This window comes from Scardinius erythrophthalmus, assembly GCF_964197995.2.
Source record: "Scardinius erythrophthalmus genome assembly, chromosome: 20".
Lineage (NCBI taxonomy): Eukaryota > Metazoa > Chordata > Actinopteri > Cypriniformes > Leuciscidae > Scardinius > Scardinius erythrophthalmus.
The window spans coordinates 24,572,081-24,593,290 of NC_138240.1; positions in this window are offsets into that span (position 1 = coordinate 24,572,081).

The window sequence follows — 21,210 nt, forward strand, 5'->3', positions numbered from 1 at the left end:
CAGCTCTGATTCATACTTATACACCATATACTTTCACCCAAACTGAATAATAAAAACCAGGTTAAATGGGTAAATTTTCTATAAATATTTTTGTGTCTTCATTTTCTTTTCTGACAGTTCTTGTTAAAACACACTAGACATGCAAATTTTGTGCATTTTGGGCACTTTTTGTGTGTAATCATATTTATTTTGTCCATCAAAAGTGTGCTTTCACTTTAATGGAGCGTGTTAACCAAAAATAGACTCGGCGCCGAAACCCCCGCTTCACTACTGCTGACGGGCTGCCCCTGCTCCCGGTGTGAATGCACTCATTAATTAACTTGCACGCCGAATAAACACACGCCGCTCACGCTCACGGTGTGAAATGGCAGTCACGCCTTTTCTGTCAGTGGTAGAGTAGCCAACCGGACTGAATGGTGGACTGGATGGGAGGAGGACTGGTGGTGGACTGGATGGGAGGTGGACTGGTGGTGGACTGGATGGGAGGAGGACTGGTGGTGGACTGGATGGGAGCAGGACTTGTGGTGGACTGCTGGTTAGTACAACCTGTACAAATGGTACAAAAAGAGGAAATTATTCACCTCCTGTAATAAGAACAAATGTCCCCTTTTTTCTAGCAGTGACTGTGCTCCATAAGGAAACATCCAGTACATTTGTCTTTTGTATTCTCTAGTTTTTTTAAGTTGAATTGAGCAATGCATCTTGCTGTTGACTCTTTTGCTATGTATGGCAGACAGCTATGTGGCTCACTGACTAAGTCTGCAAATAACGGTTATTTTCATGTTAATGTTCTTTATAATTAGTCAGTTAGTTAACAGTTAATTATGAGGCTTATCTCATTAAGTAATTATTGATTACCTAATAAGGAACTATCTCCTAAATTTGATATTACTTACTGAGCTTGTTTCTATATTATTTAATAGTAGTAGCTGAAGTGTTAATGTAGTAATCCTGCATTACTTCCTGCATAGTTACTTATTAATGACGAACCATTGTTATAAAGTGTTACCGAAAAACCTATTCGATAAAGCAAAGATCAAATTTGATGAACAGGTGAATAGCTATTTTGGTCCACTGTGGTTTGCCCTGTGGCAGTGCTACCAAGACAATTCCCAACTGTAATTGCTGTGTCTGTGCCACATTTATTTTTATGTTGACTGGAGTAAGATTTTAAATAATCGCACACACTTACTATTAATTAACACTCCATAGAGAGCCTTCATCCTGTCAAGACATTTTTCAGAATGGTCTGACAGCTGCCATTTTGGCTGGAGGACCAGGTTTTCTGCTTCTTTGTTTTCTTTCCAATGAAGACTATGGCCTTGTACCCCAATGTGTTTAACTTTTCGACCTGAAAATAAAGATATATATTATATAATTTATACAGAAATATAAGCAATTATAAATGTCTGAAACATAGTGGGATGTAATTATGTAAATAATAACCACAGACGTTAAACACATACCAAGACAGGTTTGGTGGTTTGGTTTTTGTTTTGGTTTTTCAACCACTTCTCCTTTCTGGCCTCAAATTTCTGGAGTTGTTTTGCCAGTCTTTGCTTTCTTGGCTGTACTGACTGGCAATATTTGCAGGTCTTGGTGGCCACAATAGCTGCTTTGCAACTCACGCAGGTTGTTATTGTTGACACTCTTGGCATCTTAAAACTAGAATATAAAACAATCAACATTTAATGACAACATTTAATGACAACCAAAGTGACAAAGGCACTGCATTATTTAAGTGTTACATTGCAAATGTTTGTAATTTGGCCTACTTCAGCATTATCAGTAGTGTCAGACAACACTTCATGTGTGTTTCATATTTTCAAACGCGATACAGCACGAGATATCGTTAATATCGATATAGTTTATTTTGCGTTTAAATGACTATACATTTCTGCACTTGAGCCGCCAGACCTGTGTGTCAGCTGTCTGTCGCAGTGCATTGTGGGATTTGTAGTATGAGTGTGTGGGCTGGGAGTGCGATTTACCGTGATAGACATATGAAATTATCCAACCAGGGAAAAAATATCGATATATGACTTTTATGCAAAAATAACCCATACTCCATAGTTGATATGTGTTTTCATCTAGGTATTGGAGTCAATGAAGTTTTCAACTTATATAATTCTGACCTCGGTTAACACATTGCCGCCAACTGCAGCTAACGTTAAATGCGGTGGCTAATATAATGCTGGATAAACCCCTATGTCATTAGACACATCCCTATAAATTAATGGTGATAAATAATTAATGAATGATGGCTTAGACAGCGCTAACTAACTGTATTATTCAGGTTCCGTAAGCATATGTTGATATCAGTACGTGTATTCATTACCTACCTTTGAGGTTGTACAGTATGATGGTGGCGGAGAGAGCGGACACACCCCCCTCACTCAGTTGTCAATCTGCTGACCTCTGTGCCTCTGTGATAGGGCAACCCACTTGTCAATCAGCGACCTCTCGCAGCTACGTTGCCCACAAGTAAAAACGTGATGCCACTTTTGTGACACTGTTGCATTTAACCATAAATATCAAAAGAAAAATGATACGATTAATTATTTTTCTGTGTACCTTTACTCTGTCCTCCTCCTCCTGTCAGGGCCTGCTGTTATTGTGTGTGTGTGTGTGTGTGTGTGTGTGTGTGTGTGTGTGTGTGTGTGTGTGTGTGTGTGTTCTTGTATATGGTTTATGAGAACACAAATGTGTATAATGACATGGGTATTACATGGTTTATGAGGATATCTGTGTCCTCATAAACCAAATGGCTTACAAACATACTAATGGTGTTTTTTGAAATTTTCTGTGACTGGTTTATGCCAGGATAACCTAACACATTCATTCAAATCATTTATATCTGCCACAGCAAATAGGCTACACAAGGCATCAAATGTTATAGTTAGATTTTAGTAGACAAAAAAAGTGTGTGCAGTGCTTTATTGTTATTCAGCCAGTGTTCGTGGGTCTGGTGGACCCGCTGCATTTTGGGGTTTTTAATTCGACATAATACAAAAATGTATGTTAAAATACTCAACAGATTTTTATTTTATAAAAACAATATATAAGCAATATAAACAGCATATTGTGACCCTGGATCACAAAACCAGTCTTATGTCGCACGGGTATATGTGTGGCAATAGCCAACAAAACATTGTATGGGTCAAAATTATAGATTTTTCTTTTATGCCAAAAATCATTAGGATATTAAGTAAAGATCATGTTCCATGAAGATATTTTGTAAATCTCCCACCTTAAATATATAAAACATTTATTTTTGTGAATGGATGCAGCACTATCGCCAATAGAAATGGACAACTTTAAAGGCAATTTTCTCAATATTTCGATTTTTCTGTACCCTCAGATTCCAGATTTTCAAATAGTTGTATCTCGGCCAAATATTGTCCTATCCTAACAAACCATACATCAATGGAAAGATTATGTATTCAGCTTTCAGATGATGTATAAATCTCAATTTTAATAAAATTACACATAAGACTGGTTTTGTGGTCCAAGGTCACAATATGGTTAATATTTGTCTTTACCTTTGTTAGATCACATTGACTTTATTACACACAGCTTTGTGGGTTGTTTTGACCCTCTTTCAGTGTGTCCATGCTGATCCACCTAAATAAAAAATTGAGCCACAGAATAAACCTCCACCCACTAAGGTTATCGCCACCTACAAACATCTCATTATAAAACAAATGTTATAATAAATATTACATTGTAAAAATTCAGTCTAACGGTTGTGGTCCTGTACTGTACTGACAGATCTAGAAAACCCTTTCTACGTAAAAAAAAAAGAAAGAAAAGAAAGTGAAACGTTTTGACAGAATATTTAATTAAACTCTCACTGGGTCTAACGTGTGAACTCAGCTCTGCACTATAGCTTGCATTTGAATAAAGACATTGAACCAGGTACTGTATTCACTTTGTAGAAGTGCCGGTACTGCGTACTGGTTAGTACCACCCCACTTCGAGCACTGTCTAGTGTGTGTATCATACCTGAGTGGCATGCTGGTATTGAAAATTTTGACTAAGTAAATTATCCATGTGGATTACAGAGCAATATGATTGAAAGTAAACAAACAGAGGTATGAGAAATACAGATGGTGCAGGCCAATAGGTCCTTTAACTCACCTGTTCATAATCACATAATCTTCTGTGGTGCACAGCTGACCTTGTTATTTGTACACACTGTGACTATACAAATCACAACATGTAAATAGGAAAATGTTGGTGCTATTTTGTCACTTATTGGGAGCAGTATGCTAGCTGGAACCGTTTACCTGCAGTCTTTGTGCTAAGCTAGGCTAGCGGTGGGTGTGCCAGACAGAGTAACAACTCACACACGGAGATGAAAAGGGTATGTATTAGGGCTGTCACTTTTGAGAAAAAAATCATTCGAACGGACATTGAATATCAAGCAATGCATTCGAATATATTCGAATATCTACAAGTAAAATGTAAAATGAAGTTAACAAACAACCTCGATCCATCAGGAAACGCCACATGGTCGCTGAATTTCACTGTGCTTCATGAAGAGTTTTTCTTTTGCGTGAAAAAGCCATTCGCCGGAGATGTGTTAAAAGATAGCGGAGTGCATTCATGATTAGGCTACCGGTATAATAATCCTCCTGGCGCCGGGTCTGAGTGAGTAATTTACTCTTACCTCTGTTCTTTGATTAACATTAATGACACTCTAGACCAGTCGCTGCGGACAGAGACGCGATCTGACGCGTTGCATTTTCTCACAAATCTCTACGTTTATTTAAGACTTTATTTAAATAATTTAAGACTGCACTTATGAGGACACTCGACAAAATGGACATTTGGCATAATTTGTGTGTTGTGGTTTGTTCAAGCTCGAAAGAGAACTCGATACTGACTTTTCTGTGGGTTGTGTGTGTATGTGTGTAATAGGCAGGAATTACAGCACGGTCTCTTTAGTCTTGTCGTTATCTTCCATTTTCAAAACAAGCTGGCTATTGGCTATTATTCGCTTGATTTGGTCATGGGCCTATGCTACAATACGTTTAGAGCGGCTGCTACTGGATGAGATGGCAAACAATAAAATAAAAAGCAAACGATTTAATCATAAAAAACTGTAAAAAATGCGCAAAACATGGCACTTTAAAAACCGGATAGTTTATTTATAGTTCGTTTTCGGATATTTTATGTCATGTTCGAAATGCATATTCGAATATCAAATAAAAAGTGACAGCCCTAGTATGTATGGACTGATCTAACTCTGGGAGATAAGCTAAAGTCCCAAAAAGTCAGTGTGTTCCTTTAAATGTTGAGTTAATGCTATTTTTAGACCTTTATGTAGTATAAAACTGGCAAAACTGAGAAATCAGAATTTGTTAAGAAGTGTTTTCACTAGGGATGCACTGATCATTTCGCCCGATAGATAACCAATAATTCTTTATATTTGAAAGCTGATAACCGATATATATCAGCCGATAAATTTAAATCCAAGTTTTTAGATAATTTTCGAGAGCCTGGCTACAAAAACGAAAGCCTCACCAATAAAAGCCATGTCCCGAGCACACAATTATAATGATGTTCTCATAATTTTATGTAGCCTATATGACAGACTTGTGCTGCACATGTTGTACTAAACTAAGTTTTCTTTTTCTTGAAGGAATTCCAATCATATTTTAAGCATTATAAAACCATAATGGTGAACAGTGTGCATCTGAAGCGTTTCAGCTTAAGGAAACATACATCATTTATAGGCTTTAACGTAGAGGTCTGCATTCCCGCGGCTGTCCCGCGGGATCCGCGGGACCCGACCAGATATTTTGCGCCGCGGGATTAAATTTCCGACTAAAAAACGGTAGCGGTCGGTAACTCTGGTGTAATTTGAACGGGAGCGGTCGGTCATTCAATATCACGTTCCCGACGCCGACGTTCTTTCAGAACAGCATATCTTCGCTTTACCTAATCTTAATCTCATCGACCACCCGGTATAGGCTACAGTCTGCCCTGTAGGCTACTCAGGACCGTTGCACGCGCTGCACGCACGGACCAGTAACGGTTCTTTCTGTCATGCATTGATTGTATTTGCTTAACAGCAAAATGTAACGAATTTTGATACGAATAAAAATAATAGCCTACTCTTCTTCTTTTTTTCCCTGCGATATTTTTTCCCCTACTGTCTGCAGCAAAATGTTAAATTTTGTATATTGACAAGGCGAATAAAATAATAAAAACATTTTTGTGCAGACTACATTTTTATTTTCTCTGTGAAAATGTACATGTGAAATTCTGGGAGATCTATATTAAAGCGGGATGGTCGGGTCGGGAAGAAAATTATTCTAAGCAGACAGCGGGTGAACAAATAGTGTATATAGCGGGAACGAGTGGGTGCGGGATATAACCCCAGCGGGAGCGGGTGGGAGCGGGACTTAAAAAACAGTCCCGCGCAGACCTTTACTTTAACATATCGACCAATTTGTTTTTTTTTGTATTGGGCCGATAACTAGGCTACAATTAAAATGATCATATATCGGCCGATATCTCGTGCATCCCTAGTTTTCACTTACTCTTTTCATTCTCTTTTTTACAATTTTTTGGAATGGGAAGCTGTTGTTCTCCAGCCGTTCGAAGCATTCGGCACATTTGTCTGTGTTTAAAAGAAGAAGAAAAAAGAACAGCCTCAACCATCTCATTACAGTCAGAGAGCAGTCAAGATTACAGAGCCAGGGCTAAGGAATATCTGAAGCAACTGTAGACTTCCATAATTTTGCTCAGTTTAAAATACAATATTTTATTTAAAAAAAAATTGACCTTTAATAGTTGTATAGTTGTATACAACTAACATTTTTTAAAATATAGAATCTTTGCCTTAGATGTACTTCACATTTATGCATCTGGTCTTTTTTTCTTTTTTTAGTTGGCTCTGGGAATGAAAGATTATATTGTTAAAAAAAATATGGGAAGAGAAATTTCACATTGATAACTAATTGTTTAAAAGCTTTATGCATAATTTTACCTTTTTTTTTGGTGGCACTTGATGATTTACGCTTGTGGGACTGAAGTGTGGAGGCCACTGGTTGTGGGTCTCTCAGTGGTTCTTCAGCAGTGATGGGCTGGTCTCTCAGTGGTTCTTCAGCAGTGATGGGCTGGTCTCTCAGTGGTTCTTCGGCAGTGATGGGCTGGTCTCTCAGTGGTTCTTCAGCAGTGATGGGCTGGTCTCTCAGTGGTTCTTCAGCAGTGATGGGCTGGTCTCTCAGTGGTTCTTCAGCAGTGATGGGCTGGTCTCTCAGTGGTTCTTCAGCAGTGATGGGCTGGTCTCTCAGTGGTTCTTCAGCAGTGATGGGCTGGTCTCTCAGTGGTTCTTCAGCAGTGATGGGCTGGTCTCTCAGTGGTTCTTCAGCAGTGATGGGCTGGTCTCTCAGTGGTTCTTCAGCTGTGATGGGCTGGTCTCTCAGTGGTTCTTCATCAGCGGTATTGGTGGTCAATTCAGTATCTGGGGCAGTCCCCTTCTTCTCTCTCTGAAAATGAACTTTAGGACGACAACAAATTTTTCAATTAATAGCAATAACAAAAATGTATACAGGGATTATTATATCAGTGTTTAGATTAAGAAATTATAACTGGTATGGATATTTTGTAAAAAGTGATACATTGCCCAACCTAGTGCACACTTACAAATAAACAAAAACTGTACAATAAATGGCTGTAGGTATTATACAGTTATTTAAATGTAATGCAAGAAATAGCAGGAAAATATAAGAATACAAACTTTTTAACCCTGCTTCATAGACAGCCTTCAACCTCTGGAGGAGATCATCATCTATGACATGTCCATCACCTAAAATGGCATCAGCCACAATTGTATAGTCACTGTTCTTCCCAAGAAGCAGAATGGGATGGAGATTGAGGGCAGCCAACTTGTCAAGCTGGGAAAAAAAAAATGCATTTAACAACTTTATACACAATATTTAATGGTAACACATTACAATAAGGTTTGTTAACATTAGTTAACATTTAAACTTAATCAAAAAAAGTGTGTGCAGTGCTTTATTGTTATTCAGCCAGTGTTCGTGGGTCTGGTGGACCCGCTGCATTTTGGGGTTTTTAATTCGACATAATACAAAAATGTATGTTAAAATACTCAACAGATTTTTATTTTATAAAAACAATATATAAGCAATATAAACAGCATATTGTGACCCTGGATCACAAAACCAGTCTTATGTCGCACGGGTATATGTGTGGCAATAGCCAACAAAACATTGTATGGGTCAAAATTATAGATTTTTCTTTTATGCCAAAAATCATTAGGATATTAAGTAAAGATCATGTTCCATGAAGATATTTTGTAAATCTCCCACCTTAAATATATAAAACATTTATTTTTGTGAATGGATGCAGCACTATCGCCAATAGAAATGGACAACTTTAAAGGCAATTTTCTCAATATTTCGATTTTTCTGTACCCTCAGATTCCAGATTTTCAAATAGTTGTATCTCGGCCAAATATTGTCCTATCCTAACAAACCATACATCAATGGAAAGATTATGTATTCAGCTTTCAGATGATGTATAAATCTCAATTTTAATAAAATTACACATAAGACTGGTTTTGTGGTCCAAGGTCACAATATGGTTAATATTTTGTCTTTACCTTTGTTAGATCACATTGACTTTATTACACACAGCTTTGTGGGTTGTTTTGACCCTCTTTCAGTGTGTCCATGCTGATCCACCTAAATAAAAAATTGAGCCACAGAATAAACCTCCACCCACTAAGGTTATCGCCACCTACAAACATCTCATTATAAAACAAATGTTATAATAAATATTACATTGTAAAAATTCAGTCTAACGGTTGTGGTCCTGTACTGTACTGACAGATCTAGAAAACCCTTTCTACGTAAAAAAAAAAGAAAGAAAAGAAAGTGAAACGTTTTGACAGAATATTTAATTAAACTCTCACTGGGTCTAACGTGTGAACTCAGCTCTGCACTATAGCTTGCATTTGAATAAAGACATTGAACCAGGTACTGTATTCACTTTGTAGAAGTGCCGGTACTGCGTACTGGTTAGTACCACCCCACTTCGAGCACTGTCTAGTGTGTGTATCATACCTGAGTGGCATGCTGGTATTGAAAATTTTGACTAAGTAAATTATCCATGTGGATTACAGAGCAATATGATTGAAAGTAAACAAACAGAGGTATGAGAAATACAGATGGTGCAGGCCAATAGGTCCTTTAACTCACCTGTTCATAATCACATAATCTTCTGTGGTGCACAGCTGACCTTGTTATTTGTACACACTGTGACTATACAAATCACAACATGTAAATAGGAAAATGTTGGTGCTATTTTGTCACTTATTGGGAGCAGTATGCTAGCTGGAACCGTTTACCTGCAGTCTTTGTGCTAAGCTAGGCTAGCGGTGGGTGTGCCAGACAGAGTAACAACTCACACACGGAGATGAAAAGGGTATGTATTAGGGCTGTCACTTTTGAGAAAAAAATCATTCGAACGGACATTGAATATCGAGCAATGCATTCGAATATATTCGAATATCTACAAGTAAAATGTAAAATGAAGTTAACAAACAACCTCGATCCATCAGGAAACGCCACATGGTCGCTGAATTTCACTGTGCTTCATGAAGAGTTTTTCTTTTGCGTGAAAAAGCCATTCGCCGGAGATGTGTTAAAAGATAGCGGAGTGCATTCATGATTAGGCTACCGGTATAATAATCCTCCTGGCGCCGGGTCTGAGTGAGTAATTTACTCTTACCTCTGTTCTTTGATTAACATTAATGACACTCTAGACCAGTCGCTGCGGACAGAGACGCGATCTGACGCGTTGCATTTTCTCACAAATCTCTACGTTTATTTAAGACTTTATTTAAATAATTTAAGACTGCACTTATGAGGACACTCGACAAAATGGACATTTGGCATAATTTGTGTGTTGTGGTTTGTTCAAGCTCGAAAGAGAACTCGATACTGACTTTTCTGTGGGTTGTGTGTGTATGTGTGTAATAGGCAGGAATTACAGCACGGTCTCTTTAGTCTTGTCGTTATCTTCCATTTTCAAAACAAGCTGGCTATTGGCTATTATTCGCTTGATTTGGTCATGGGCCTATGCTACAATACGTTTAGAGCGGCTGCTACTGGATGAGATGGCAAACAATAAAATAAAAAGCAAACGATTTAATCATAAAAAACTGTAAAAAATGCGCAAAACATGGCACTTTAAAAACCGGATAGTTTATTTATAGTTCGTTTTCGGATATTTTATGTCATGTTCGAAATGCATATTCGAATATCAAATAAAAAGTGACAGCCCTAGTATGTATGGACTGATCTAACTCTGGGAGATAAGCTAAAGTCCCAAAAAGTCAGTGTGTTCCTTTAAATGTTGAGTTAATGCTATTTTTAGACCTTTATGTAGTATAAAACTGGCAAAACTGAGAAATCAGAATTTGTTAAGAAGTGTTTTCACTAGGGATGCACTGATCATTTCGCCCGATAGATAACCAATAATTCTTTATATTTGAAAGCTGATAACCGATATATATCAGCCGATAAATTTAAATCCAAGTTTTTAGATAATTTTCGAGAGCCTGGCTACAAAAACGAAAGCCTCACCAATAAAAGCCATGTCCCGAGCACACAATTATAATGATGTTCTCATAATTTTATGTAGCCTATATGACAGACTTGTGCTGCACATGTTGTACTAAACTAAGTTTTCTTTTTCTTGAAGGAATTCCAATCATATTTTAAGCATTATAAAACCATAATGGTGAACAGTGTGCATCTGAAGCGTTTCAGCTTAAGGAAACATACATCATTTATAGGCTTTAACGTAGAGGTCTGCATTCCCGCGGCTGTCCCGCGGGATCCGCGGGACCCGACCAGATATTTTGCGCCGCGGGATTAAATTTCCGACTAAAAAACGGTAGCGGTCGGTAACTCTGGTGTAATTTGAACGGGAGCGGTCGGTCATTCAATATCACGTTCCCGACGCCGACGTTCTTTCAGAACAGCATATCTTCGCTTTACCTAATCTTAATCTCATCGACCACCCGGTATAGGCTACAGTCTGCCCTGTAGGCTACTCAGGACCGTTGCACGCGCTGCACGCACGGACCAGTAACGGTTCTTTCTGTCATGCATTGATTGTATTTGCTTAACAGCAAAATGTAACGAATTTTGATACGAATAAAAATAATAGCCTACTCTTCTTCTTTTTTTCCCTGCGATATTTTTTCCCCTACTGTCTGCAGCAAAATGTTAAATTTTGTATATTGACAAGGCGAATAAAATAATAAAAACATTTTTGTGCAGACTACATTTTTATTTTCTCTGTGAAAATGTACATGTGAAATTCTGGGAGATCTATATTAAAGCGGGATGGTCGGGTCGGGAAGAAAATTATTCTAAGCAGACAGCGGGTGAACAAATAGTGTATATAGCGGGAACGAGTGGGTGCGGGATATAACCCCAGCGGGAGCGGGTGGGAGCGGGACTTAAAAAACAGTCCCGCGCAGACCTTTACTTTAACATATCGACCAATTTGTTTTTTTTTTGTATTGGGCCGATAACTAGGCTACAATTAAAATGATCATATATCGGCCGATATCTCGTGCATCCCTAGTTTTCACTTACTCTTTTCATTCTCTTTTTTACAATTTTTTGGAATGGGAAGCTGTTGTTCTCCAGCCGTTCGAAGCATTCGGCACATTTGTCTGTGTTTAAAAGAAGAAGAAAAAAGAACAGCCTCAACCATCTCATTACAGTCAGAGAGCAGTCAAGATTACAGAGCCAGGGCTAAGGAATATCTGAAGCAACTGTAGACTTCCATAATTTTGCTCAGTTTAAAATACAATATTTTATTTTAAAAAAAATTGACCTTTAATAGTTGTATAGTTGTATACAACTAACATTTTTTAAAATATAGAATCTTTGCCTTAGATGTACTTCACATTTATGCATCTGGTCTTTTTTTCTTTTTTTAGTTGGCTCTGGGAATGAAAGATTATATTGTTAAAAAAAATATGGGAAGAGAAATTTCACATTGATAACTAATTGTTTAAAAGCTTTATGCATAATTTTACCTTTTTTTTTGGTGGCACTTGATGATTTACGCTTGTGGGACTGAAGTGTGGAGGCCACTGGTTGTGGGTCTCTCAGTGGTTCTTCAGCAGTGATGGGCTGGTCTCTCAGTGGTTCTTCAGCAGTGATGGGCTGGTCTCTCAGTGGTTCTTCGGCAGTGATGGGCTGGTCTCTCAGTGGTTCTTCAGCAGTGATGGGCTGGTCTCTCAGTGGTTCTTCAGCAGTGATGGGCTGGTCTCTCAGTGGTTCTTCAGCAGTGATGGGCTGGTCTCTCAGTGGTTCTTCAGCAGTGATGGGCTGGTCTCTCAGTGGTTCTTCAGCAGTGATGGGCTGGTCTCTCAGTGGTTCTTCAGCAGTGATGGGCTGGTCTCTCAGTGGTTCTTCAGCAGTGATGGGCTGGTCTCTCAGTGGTTCTTCAGCTGTGATGGGCTGGTCTCTCAGTGGTTCTTCATCAGCGGTATTGGTGGTCAATTCAGTATCTGGGGCAGTCCCCTTCTTCTCTCTCTGAAAATGAACTTTAGGACGACAACAAATTTTTCAATTAATAGCAATAACAAAAATGTATACAGGGATTATTATATCAGTGTTTAGATTAAGAAATTATAACTGGTATGGATATTTTGTAAAAAGTGATACATTGCCCAACCTAGTGCACACTTACAAATAAACAAAAACTGTACAATAAATGGCTGTAGGTATTATACAGTTATTTAAATGTAATGCAAGAAATAGCAGGAAAATATAAGAATACAAACTTTTTAACCCTGCTTCATAGACAGCCTTCAACCTCTGGAGGAGATCATCATCTATGACATGTCCATCACCTAAAATGGCATCAGCCACAATTGTATAGTCACTGTTCTTCCCAAGAAGCAGAATGGGATGGAGATTGAGGGCAGCCAACTTGTCAAGCTGGGAAAAAAAAAATGCATTTAACAACTTTATACACAATATTTAATGGTAACACATTACAATAAGGTTTGTTAACATTAGTTAACATTTAAACTTAATTAACATTAATGTTAACATTTAAACTAAGTTATATTAACATTAGTTAACATCAACTAATAACGAACTGCACGTATACAGCATTTACTAATCTTTGTTAATTTCAACATTTAGCCTACTAATGCTTAATTAAAATCTTGATAAAATTAGTTAATGCACTGTGAACTAACATGAACAAAAAATTAACAGCTGTATTTTTATTAACTAACGTTAACAAATATGAAAAATACAGAAACAAATGTATTGCTCATGGTTAGTTCATGTTAGTAAATACATTAAATTAACTAATGTTAACTAATGAACCTTATTGTAAAGTGTTACCAATTCAATAATAAATAAGTTTGCTTAAAATGGATACATCAATCTAAAGAGAAAGGACACTGGTCATTATCCATGAAAAATAGGGAAAAACATTTTTTTTTAATGTAAACTTTTACATTCAATGAAATGGTTCAATTATTTCAACGGAAATTCCCCCTTCTTGTGTTTCATGAGCAAAATCCGCTGTCTCCATTACAAAATGTTACTTTTAACATTTAAAATTTCACTGACATGTAACATCTCATATATTAATAACATAATAAAAAATATTGATTTTATAAAAATTATATTAAACTAAATTACTAAGTAATAAGGTGTCACTTATCATTACAAACCTGCAGTTTAACACTTACCAAAAAATAACTGCTGTTACTAACTACAGTCCTGTTGCAGTTTTTTTTTTGTATGGAAGCAGCCCAATCAGATTTCATTAATTTAAAATTTTCTCTTTTTTTTCTTAAGTTTTTCCTTGTATGGTTGGCAAGTTTTGCATTCAGGGCAAATTTGAATTTTTGCCCTGAATGCAAAAGAACAATAATAGAGACCAGCAAGGAACAATAATAGATTAATAATAATGAAAAACTTTTTTGCGGGGCAGCATTGGGAGAAATGACGTAGAATGATAGGCCTACTCAAATAAACTTTATTTTAAATATGAATAAGCCAATGCTTTTATTTTGTTAAAATGACTGGACTCAACATGTTATAGATTAAATTGCTCTATTAACCTGAAATGTAGAATCAATCAAATGCAAGAACAAATGAAACACACAGTTCCACAAGAAATGGCTTTTAATAAATGAAAAAAGAAAAAGAAAAACACAAATTTAAAAACGTTAACATTCAAAAACTTTATCCATAGTGTGGTTATTGACAACATAAATTACAATTACACATATACAACTTATTTCTTATTTTTATGGTATGGTTTATGGTAATTCAATGTCATATCAGTTGTGCACTGAAAAAAAAAAATATTTAAACATAATTTATCATTTAAAAAATAAGCATTTCATTTAGGCTATTTATTATGCCTAGACGGTAGGCATTACACGAGAGAAATGTCCCAAATGTGCACTAATGGGAGAGAAGCAAGCTTACTGAAAACAGAACAGATCAACTGATATTATGGGGTCAATATAACATTTTATGTAACGTTACCAGGGTTAATTGAAGCTGGGAGTCCACTGCCCACTCGTAAACTTGCTGTACGTTTCACCGAGTACATAACAATCACCTGACTGAAACGTGAAGTCGTAACGTTCAGGCAAAATTTGTTCTTAATGCTTTCGATATCTTATTTTATATTCGGCTTACAGTTAACTCATAACTTACTCGGTAGACACCAGAGACACAGCTATACAAATGAATAAAATTGGGCTCGCCGTTCAAAAATAGTTTGCCAACTAGTTTTGTGGGGTTTGGTACTTAATCAACACGGCCATTATTGCGCGATTCCCTGCCGTTCAATTTCAGTAAAACACAGAACACTAAAACATACAAATGGATTTTTTTAGAATTAATTGTTCCATTTGCGAGGCAATGCCATACTCTTTCGGTAAACACGTAAATTACCTCGGCGACTCTTTCGGTAAACACGTAAGTTAAGTTACCTCGGCGAAGTGCGATCCAGAGCCTATGCTCATTGGACGTCTATCCTCAGTCACGCAGCCTGGGCACCTCAGAAGAGTTTAAATAATTCATAATTGATATTAAAATGAATGTGTCTACGTCGGAGTCCTCACATATTGGAGATTGTCGCTTTTATAACCTTTAATAAACACGCATCTGGAGCAGAGAATAATTGTACAAAAGGCCTGCTATGAATCCAACATGTATATAGTTAACATGGGAACATCCCTTATTATGTCCAGTAGGTGGCAGCCTGCCCTTACTCAAGTTCATTGCAAGCATTGCATCAGCCATAACGCAGACTGCGTCATGAGGAAATTGATAGAATCTCCGGTCAGGTGTGGACTGTTAGTGCTTGAGTACCGAGAATTTACCCTGTTCTAATGATTCCTGAGTGGTTTTAGTTGGTGTGCATCAATGACGATATAACCACACATACACAGAGAACTACAGAACTACAGATTGTTTATATTGCAACCAAATGAAGAAATCCCTTTATGCCATACCGTGCTGATTGCTGTTCCTTTATCCTAACTATTGAAGTACATTTATATCAACCTGATTCTGTCTTCCTGAGTCTAACTGACATCCTGTAGCGAATGCAACATATAACCACCTGATTGAGTCACAACTAACCCTTCCTAACATTATGGTCCTTCGAGCCGGATGTGATTTGCTACAGTGACAGTATGGTTGATGAGTATCAAAGAGGAACTGTTCCAGAGTATGTACGGCCAAACCGCCAGAAACGTCATCCTGCTTACCTGGACGATTTTGAAGTGGACAATGGAGGTTGTCAACCAGGTAACAAACATCCTCAGCACTTAAGCACAGCACAGTATGAGCACAGACGAGAACAGGAATCCAGTGGGAGCAAAGGAGGTATACAACAGATGGCACCTCGTACTCCACCTAGAGACATTAACCAGTCATCAGAGTCGACATCATATCCTTACCTTCCGGATTCAAGGCCACAATCCTTTGCAGCCCCACAGTATCGGACTGCTGCCATGGATCTACCTGAGGCCTCTACTCCTGTCCATGAGCAATCAGCTAACGTTATGCCTGACCCCCACATCAAGCTCACAGGTCGACTATGTACCAGTGCTCCGCCTAGATCTGCCACTCTTGACTTGCATGCTTCTCCTTCATATGTGGTTTCCCCAGATCCTTATTCACCACAAGCAGGGACTCCACGTTATTCTTTCAGTGGCATGAGTCGTAGTGCTAAGGACCCCAATTATCCCTCGCAGCAGCCTAGAGCTTCCCCTCCTGACCAACATAATGCTGCAGACATGATGGTTATGATTGATAAAATGATGGGTCCGTTACAGATCATGAAAGATGAAGTAGCGTCAAAGCATGACACCCCTAGAGGTCCAACACCCAATCGTCCGCAGCCTTATAAAGAGCCACCACCTGTGCATTATGAATAACCTGACTCACAGTGGTACGCACATCCACCACAGTATGTTGCAGATCGATCTTATGGGCCATATGACAGATTCCAGAGCAGCTACGAGCCTGTCACTAGATTAAAGAGCGATATGTACCACCATCCAAGGCCACTACCTGTTCAAAGACCAAAGCCTTACTGGTTAGAGCAACCTTCCATTCAGTTAAAAGAGTCAGCTGCAGAATATCAAGGTCCTAAGCCCAGTATACCTTACCTTGTGCATAAAGATCCAAGTGAGTTTGCACGTCTGAAGCTTGCTCTGCACAATCTGCTACCTGAGGATGGGTCAGAGTTGTTTAAGTATCAAATTTTGGTGGATCATCTGCAGTTGGAAGATGCTAGACTGATTGCAGATTCTTTCCTCAACTCTCCATATCCTTACACCGAGACAATGAACGCCTTGACAGAGAAATTCGGTAAGCCTCATCAACTTGCATTGAATAAGATTACTAGAGTAATGGACGCGCCAGATGTCCGTCCAGGAGACCCAGAAGCCTTTGAAAGGTTTGCATTACAAATTCAAGCCCTTGTAGGACTGCTGAAATCCTTAGGACCAGATGGGGATGCTGAATTGATGTGTGGGTCCCACGTAGTTCGCCTGCTGACCAAGTTACCACCTGATTTAAGAGCTGCCTTCAGGAGACAGATGCTGCCTCATCATGCCTCAACCTTTACACTTACAGAGTTCTCCAAATGGCTGCAGTCTGAATCGTGGTGTCAAAATAGTGATCTGGTGGGAAACATTCAGCTAAAAGGATGGATGTGAGGGACCAAGCAGTCAAGGGCAAAGGACACAGGATTTCCAAACAAAAATTATTTATTAAATGCAAAAAACAAAGTTACAAATTAAATAACTTAAAAAACTGACTGAAAATAAAGTCAGGTCTGGGCCCATAACAATAGTAAACTAAAGAAAATCAAACTAAAACAGAAGTCAAACAAACAAACTAAACAAAGAAAACATGGCCTCCCAAATGACACACATGGGGAACTTATATACACACAGGACTAGTCCATTAGACATACACAGGGAACACCACAAATATCACTTAACACAATTACAATACATAAAGTAATTAACTTCAGAAATAACAAGAAATGAGTCATAAACAAAATAATGTACCCAAATAATTATAGTCAACAAAATATAAATAGAATTATAATAAACAAAACAAGCATACAGTCAATCATACACCCCCCAGCTAATTGGCAACATGGATTAGCCCAACAGAACAAAATGGCAGCAACTGACGCCAGCCGGTCCTTTATTGGAATGGACCTCCACCGGAGCGCAGCGTCCCAGAGATTGCCAAACCTCTGCTCTTCCCACGTAAGCAACTTAAACTCAAAAGAAATAAACCTTAACACAATATACCACTAATAACTAGAAAGTGTGCACCCAACCTAGTCATGTATGGTAAAAGTGTAAATTATAAATAAAGTGGGTAAAATGAACCAACTCTGTGTGTGTCTTTATTATGAAATATATAGGATGATCTGCAACAAAAGATTTAATTATAAAATTTAATAAAGGACAACCAAAATAACATGTAAACAAACAAAAGGGGAAAAGGCATGTCAGTGTGTGTGGTTTAGTTACCGCCTTGCTGTGTGGCCACGTCGTCGGCCATCACACTCCCCCCCACTTCAGGAACCTCCCTGACACAGCGAGAGAGGAAATCAGCCGTAGCATTGTCTTTCCCTGGAACATACTGGATACTGAATTGGAAGGGCTGCATGGCCAAGTACCACCGAGTAATTCTGCTATTTGTGTCCTTCATCCTCTTCAACCACTGTAAAGCCTTATGGTCAGTTTCCACAATAAACTCTCTCCCAAGCAGATAATATTTTAGGGAATCCAGAGCCCATTTCACAGCCAAGCATTCCTTTTCGATAGTAGAATACCGGACCTCTCGCGGGAAGAGTTTACGGCTAATACAAGCCACCAGTTGTCGTCCCTCACTTGGCCCTTGCAGTAGCACGGCTCCAATACCTCGTTCCGAAGCATCTGTTTGCACAATAAACGGTTCATTAAAGTCAGGATTATGCAACACAGGGTCCTCACCCAGGGCAGTCTGGATGTCTTGAAAAGCCATCTTTGTTTCCTCTGACCACTGAAGTCGATTAGGGCATCTGGAGCCCACCATATCCGTCAAGGCTGCTGCTCTGCCAGAGAAATTAGGAATGAATCGGTTATAAAAACCTGCCATACCAAGGAACGATCTCAATTCTTTTCGTGTTTGGGGTAAAGGACACTGTTGAATGACTTGGACCTTTTTTACCTGGGGTCTGACCACCCCTTTACCAATGACATAGCCCAGATATTCAATTTCAGTCCGGGGTACAGCACATTTGAGTGGATTGATGGTGAGGCCAGCTTGCTGGAGTCGCCACAGAACTTCTTGCAGATGTTGTAGGTGCTGTTCCCAAGAGTCACTATAGATAACAATGTCATCTAAGTAGGCCGCAAAGGACAAACCATGTAATATCTGGTCCATGAGCCTCTGAAAAGTGGCTGGAGCCCCATGCAGGCCAAAAGGGAGGACCCTAAAATGGAATAGCCCCCATGGGGTTCTAAAGGCAGTCAACTCTCTAGATTGAAGAGTGAGAGGAATTTGCCAATATCCTTTGGCGAGGTCAATGGTGGTCAGATACTTGCTTTGACCTACAGATGGTGGCCAACCAGAATGAGACTTTTACCGCCGCCGTTCCCGCGGCGGCAAAATTGGGATGTGTATTTGCTGCCTTTTACCGCTGAGTGGCGCTGTAATCACAGACTTCAAAAGTGTCAGTTTATTCTCTTTATGACGTAATCTGCCGCGGCAGTAATCTGAGCTGAGGTCACAGATAAATTCAAGATAAATATTGTGGTTAAACGAATTCAAATTCATTAAATTTAAACAAAGTAGACACACGTTAACATTGTGTGCCCAGTTTTTCTATAATTTAGAAAGGCTATGTCAATAGGTTACTTACTTCGTGTTATTTTAATGTGTTTGTAGATTTATTAACTGAAACATAACAGTGAAATAAATTAAAATAATTTACCGTAAAATTAAAACATTTTCAGGACTTGCAGTTACCCGATGTTAGTCAGTTTAAGCATTCTTTGTTATATTCAGAATTAAATAGGCTTACATGTTGTTATGATTATCATTTGAATTCCTTAATAAATAATCAACCACAATGCCTATTAGCCTACTGCCGCAGCAAAAATAAACCAGTCGAATTTCAAAGTCGTTCGCGCACAGCAGCAACTGCGGCATTTTAAAAGGTAAGTTTCCTATCTGTTTATAAAAAAAAAAAAAAAAAATGTGGCGCAAGATCTTGTAAAAAAAAAAAAAAAAAAAACTTTTTTCATTATTTGAACAAAAATGAGACTGATTGAATATGTAAAAATATAAACAAACAAAGCAGAGAATAAAACAAACTTTTAGGGAAAGAATATAGGCCTATTATGCTACAACAGAATTGGTTAACATTAACGAAAGCAAAATATGTAAAAATACATTTCAAACAATATAAAACAAAACAAATTCGTGGCCGAGTGGTAGGCTATAACGTTCAAATCCCGAACAAACATGGGCTACTTTTTTATTATTAATGCAGAAAGATTTGATAGTTCTAAAATATTGCTACACCATAGCCTATTGTTTTTTTCTCATAGCCTATTTTAAATATTTTATATTTATAAAATAAAATTACCATTAATTTCCATTTTACATTAGGGACAATTTTTATCCAACAGAATGGCTGAATTAACATCTGCATAATAATAATAATAAATAAATAAATAAATAAACAAACAAACAGCACATGTCTTGTAAAAGCACTTTTTAAATTTTTTTTCGACATAATTTCGAGACAGTAAATTGCCAATGTTAAAAAAATATGACATATGAGTGTAGCCGACAGTGTTTATGTTTTTCCGTTCTTGATGCTTAAATATGCATCTGTTTATTAAAGTCAATCATCTTGTTTAATTATCAATTGTACATTACAACATCAATTTGCTACATTCCAGTTGAGCCGCTGCAAAGACGACACATCAGATGAAGGAAGACTGTCAGCCGATTGCACCAGAAAATGAAGATGATGAAGCTCGTCTTTAATCTGCTAAATTATTTGTGTGTGTGTGTGTGAATCATTCACGAGATTGAGATGACTGACAGTTATACCCGGCCATAGCAACGGAAGACATTTTTCAAAACAGATCGAACAAATCAGAAAAATACTTTCAATACAGTATTGCTTTCAATTAAAAAATAAACAATGAAAATGTAAAAGAAAAAGAAAAAGAAAATTAATTAAGTTTGAAAACCCATTGCACATTTCAAGGTATGAATAAAGTGTCGGGAAAGTTTATTTATTTAAACAGGGTTGCATCGATGCGATTTTATTCCCTTTGTGATGCAAAATAAGAAACACAGAATCTTATTCTTGCAACATTTTAAATTTCTATTGTCAAAGAAATTGCAGCTAAATTAAAAAATTAAAACGGTACAAAACGAAAAAAGTTCAAAGCAACATAAATTAAGAACAGGCGTTTTTCTTCGCCTCTCTGTATTTTTTTAGTAAGTTTGGTCTCCCTCACTGCGCGCGGCGGGTCTCTCTCGAAATTAGGCATTTCAGCGTAAAAAAACACCATACAGCTGATAATACTGTATATGTCGCTGTGTGTCATCCACACAAATCACG